This window comes from Pseudorasbora parva, chromosome 17 (genome assembly GCF_024679245.1).
Source record: "Pseudorasbora parva isolate DD20220531a chromosome 17, ASM2467924v1, whole genome shotgun sequence".
NCBI lineage: Eukaryota > Metazoa > Chordata > Actinopteri > Cypriniformes > Gobionidae > Pseudorasbora > Pseudorasbora parva.
In genome coordinates this window covers 41858897-41864376 of record NC_090188.1, presented here as the reverse complement: position 1 = coordinate 41864376, position 5480 = coordinate 41858897, and the positions used below count along the sequence as shown (strand labels likewise).

At 36.7% G+C, this 5480-nt stretch overlaps 1 long non-coding RNA gene across 1 annotated transcript; it reads right to left on the bottom strand.

Annotated features, from left to right (window-relative positions):
* Window positions 1–243: 243 nt before the first annotated feature.
* Window positions 244–3872, bottom strand: LOC137045237 (uncharacterized). Its single transcript, XR_010898725.1, has 3 exons — window positions 2979–3872; window positions 2662–2708; window positions 244–637 (listed from the first exon to the last, which is right to left on the bottom strand). It is a non-coding gene; the product is annotated as an uncharacterized lncRNA (long non-coding RNA).
* Between the last annotated feature and the right edge of the window lie 1608 nt (window positions 3873–5480).

Below are 5480 nucleotides of genomic sequence, written 5' to 3'. Positions count from 1 at the left end.
TATATTTTAGTGTTGTGTTGATCAATTATTAAGAGTAAACTGAACTTAAAGATTTTAAGTTAATTTTATTAATTCAGTTTGAATTCAGGTAACAAATCTAACTAAGTCTTAACAACTACATGGTTACTTAAATGGTTTTAGGAAACAGATTGCGGCAAATGGTTTAAGTTCATCAAACTCAAAGTGATTAAGTTACATAAGACTAAGCACAAGCTAACATTGGTACAAAATGAAGACAGAACAGGAGGGTATTTTTAAGTAATTTATTAAAATATAACATTTACATCATAAATACAGTATGCCATATGTTCACAAATATAACTAGACAAAAAATATTAGACTTTTTCACCAAATAAAACAGCACAAACATGTTTAAAAAAGTCATAACATTTAAATAACCAAACATATAAAATAATAAAAATTATGTAAAAAGGTACGTTTCCTCAAAAAGCAAAAGCACTGTATGATCTTTAATGTACTCTAAGTGTATTGCACTGACCGAAGACTTGGCAGACATCACCACCTCATCTTTAAAGACAATCAAAGCATCCAGTGGGTTTAAAGGTAACGTTCCCTCTTCCTCCTCGACAGTAAGGATGGTGACTGTTGGCTTCTGCACCTGGTCAAGCTCCTTTTTCTATATGCATTGGAAAAAAAGTTTGTATGTCACCACATATAAAAATAACCCTTGTCAGGGCAGACACCATATTTCAATTTTCATAAAAAAAAAACGTTGTTATAAGGAACGGATTATTGTTGATTTCATTGGGCGTGTGCTTATTTAAAACCCTGTAGTTCAATTTTGTAAAGATGTTAAGTTGTTTGTCAGCAAGGTTTAATTGGGGGAAAAACATTTTCAGGGGTGTATCAGCCGAATGTTCTAGACCTTGAATTGAATGACGAATTGAATTGAATTGAATTCAAGCGATAATGCACACATTGCAAAACATTTGTTTTTCATGTCAGTATGTCATAAATAGAAAAAGGCAACAGTTTACTGTCAAAGATTTGTCGCTCACATCACGCCGCATCCAGTGTAGACAACATAACGGACTATAAGGGGCTCTTTTGTCCTGTCGCGCTGCTCACATCCGGTGTAGACAAAGTGAAACAAGACAGATTTGATTAACAAATTTTAAATGGATAATGGCAAGACATCCTTGGTGTAAATTACGTTCTTCTTTCAGATTAATATAATCAGAGCAGTATTGATAAATGTCCTGGTTAATCCAAGCATTATAATGGCAGTAAATGGCTGTCCAAAATTTGAAGCCAAAAAAGTGCATCTATTCATTATAAAAGTAATCCATATGACTCTGGAGGGTTAATAAAGTACTTCCGAAGTGAATCGATGGGTTTATATAAGAAAAATATCCATATTTAACTCGTTATAAAATAAGAAAATAACTAGTTTCGGGCGCAACGATGACGTCGGATATAGCGTAAAAAAGCATAACAGCCACGGCGTTGACGGCGGACGCAGCGTAAAAAACATAAATGATGTGACGATGATGTCGGGCGTTGCACAAGCGTTTTGAATCACGAGAGGATATTTTTCTTACACAAACCCATCGATTTAATTCAGAAGGCCTTTATTATTCCCCCGGAGCCGTGTGGAGCACTTTTAAAATGGATGGATGCACTTTTTTGGGCTACAAATTTTGGGCTGCCATTCACTGCCATTATAAAGCTTGGGCGAGCCAGGACACGTATTAATATAACTCTGATTGTATTCGTCTGAAAGAAGAATGTCATTTACACCAAGGAGGACTTGAGGGGGGGAGTAAATCAGGGTGAACGATTCCTTTAAGCTTGAGCTGAGATTGGTTTATTATGTGTCAAATAAGCTTTTGCTGTGCTCAATGTATATGCTAATGAAAGCCTAAATTAAACGTTTTGAAGACTAGATTTTCAATGGACAGATTAATAAAATTCTTATGTGTTTGGAACAATATGAGGGTTGGTAATTTATGAATCATGACTGAATTTGTATTGGCAAGTGGACTATACATTTAAGACAACTTGAATGATCAACTATCAGTCACTGTAACCACACCATGCATTTATGCTGGTGGCAGATGAAAGGTTAACATGTTGCTAAATAAATGTAATGTAGTTTTGACATGTCTTGAAAACATCTCCTGACTCTTCCTTTTAAATAGTAACAGACCTGCCAGGATCGTAGTTTTTTTTATGATTCATGACAAGACTTCTTTCAACCACTGCAAATCTAGCATTTCCAATTACCTTACACCTTTACAAACCCAAGGCAACTTCAGGATAACTGCCAGTGAAAATATAACACACGAAATGTTTCTGTTTATATTAGGAAAGCCGACTATAACAACAACTTTCAAGACTTGACCAGTATTCTCCTGAAGCAATACAACATGACTTTGAATGATAGACAGACTGGACTTTGGACTTTAAGCCTTTTTAAAAAATCATATTGCTTCAGAAGACTTACAAGTTGTGCTAAAAGACATTTATGGTCATAATTACGTTTGCAAAAATAGCAATTCATTCAAAAATTTAAATTGAAGAACAAACTTATATTTGTATGAACATTATGTAACTGTTCATAACGTTATCATTTGCATTTTGCACAGTAACGTTACAAAATTCCATTGATTTGTTCAATGTTAATTCTAACTTACTTACTCATAGAATTGTAGCCACGTTGCTGCCATTGCACCTTCGTCTTTGCTCTGAAAAGATTTAAAAGCATGGCAACAATGTGTTAGTGTGAGTTTCAAATGAGAAAACGTCATGAGAAACAAATAACAGTTTAAAATTTTATCTAACGTTAGCAAAACAGGATCTAAAATGCTCCTCAAGTCACTTTGTTCACCCCGGAGCTTCAGCTGCTTTAGTCAAATTAACTAGCATCACATATGATAGAGGAAACTCGAATTCGATTAACAATACATTTAAAACGGTTGTAATATAAGGAATGCGTGAGTTTGCATTAACGTTACCTTTTGCTTTAACATAAGTTAGTTAACGTCACTGTGGCACGAGACGAGAGACATGGAAAGATGACCAACTGTCTCAAAAGCCAGCGTTTATCTGTCCGACTGTGAGAAAGCACAAACATATATTTTTTAATTCCCCGCTGACAAACTGCAGTGTAAAACAGCATAATTAACTCCAAACGTGTACATTACCGTTGATAACACTGGTGCAATAGCGCATTTGCTCCTAATGTTAGATTGTTTGCTGGCTAACTTTACACACAACATTACTGAGCTGGTTAATCTTCGGATAAACATAAAAGAGTTACGAAAATAACACTGAAAACGTTCAAACATGAGCGAAATATGAATAAATAAGTTTGAAACGCTTACCTTTTGTTTTTCTTGACTGTAGCGCGAGCCGTCCTGCTGTGACTGGACTGAAGGAGGGAAAATGGTGCGGTTTTTGTTACCTCGGAAACTCACTGGGATGATACTTTGACATGACTAAATGTAATGACTTTAAAAGAGCTTAATGTAAGACTGTAGGCTTAATATGAGGTAGATTAATGTATATACTATTGTTTATTTATTTATTTTATCAGCTTTTAGTCTTTCCTGTAGCTCAATGAGTAGAGCATGGCGCAACGCCAAGGTCATGGGTTCGATTCCCAGGGAAAGCAAGACTTGACAAAAATGTAAAATGTGTACCTTGAATACAATGTAAGTCGCTTTGGATAAAAGCGTCTGCCAAATGCATAAATGTAAAATGTAAATGTAGTTATTTAATTGGCTATAGATGTAAAATACTAGATTAAATAAATATCTGTAACTTAAACCATTAGAGTTAAAAAGTTTTAGTAACTTATTTAGATTGAGGTTTGCTTACAATAATACATTTTTGAGTTAACATCACACATATTTGTTAAGTTGAATTAACTTTTTTGGTAACATTAAGTAAAATGAACTTATTTCATTTAGTGAATTTCACTGTTAGGTTTTACAGTGCAGAAAAAAATAGACTTGGCGCTAAAACCCCCGCTTTACTGCTCACACACTCCTGCATGAAGCTCATGTGCTGCTCCTACTCCTGGTGTGAATTGTCTAAAAAGAAATATCCCTCTGATGCCCACTTCCTTTAGCAGCCCACCTCCACAGGACACACCTTCACCTTCCAGTCCCGCTTCACTACTTCAGCTGCCATGCTGCAGCTTCTTCCTTTCATAAGCTTCCTCAATACCCTCCTCTGAAGGGACTTTCAGTTCCACAATAAAGACTCAACGGCAAGAGTTAGACCAGAGAACCAGGCCTGAGTGCAGGTTTGTCTCTGCAATTCTAGATGGGAAGATTAGTCTCTGGTTTAGGTTGACACACACTTGTCAGTTCCTTGCTGTATTCAGCGGGCAAGAGTCAGGACATGAAGGCTTGGTCCGCTGTTTCTCTCCTTCCCGGATAAAAGCTGTTAATTGTTGGAAGGCAGTCTGAGCTTCCAAAGAAATGGCATTGCCTGATATTATCTTGCCCTCTAGTGCTGAGGCCAAGCACCTCAATACTTGGTCTTCCTGCCAAGTTTACCTTCTGTGTGTTAAGCTGTGTGTTAAGCTGTGTGTTAAGAACTTTCCATACCAAAGATGTAGGTTTGTTGGAGAGGGCAGCACATCATATGTGGCCCTGCCCATGAAACTTTACCTGTTCAGTTCCACAGATCTTGTGATTTTACGTCGCTCTAGGCCCTTCCACCTCATCCAGCAGCCTTGTTGGGCTTTTACACATCTGGCTGCTTCCTCCAGGCCGAGCACATCCTATACCACTAGGGGTTGCTGTTCATATGGTGTAGCCCAGTGGTTCTCAAACTGGGGTACACTATAAAAAAATTGGCTGTAAAATAACTGTAATCTACTGGCAGCTGTGGTTGCCAGCAATGTACTGTTAATGTACACCCCTCTGATATTAATTTACAGCTCTTCTTTTTTACAATATGTTAATATTCTGATACCATTAAAAGGTAACTCTTTACATTTGTAAAACTGCTTCAAACTGTTTTCATTTCAAAACTAGTATTTATTCTGTGTTTGTACAGTAAAGTTATTTCTTTTTGAGGAAAAAAGGAACATTTCTTAATAGGGGTGTCAACAATAATCGATTCGGCGATGCATCGCGATGCGGGGCATGAACGATTCAGCATCGATGCGGCAAAGTGCCATAATCGATTATGTGCAATTCCCCTTTATTCCACAAGGTGGCAATGTCTGATACCCAATGATGAAGTGACGTTTCACTCATAGTTACCTCTGACAGAAAACGAAACAATAATTATAATCTGCAAAACTTGAAATGGGTTAGTGATTTACTTCAGAGAGCAAGTACTAAACACAATCATATGTTAGTGTCACTGTCTCTTGATGATGGATGTGGTCAAGAAGCTGTCAGTGATCAAAATATTGATTTTGAAGACGTTGAAAATGAGTTTGGAGAATATTCTCGAGATCGCGAATATGACGCAGATGCTGAATCTACTGGTAAACT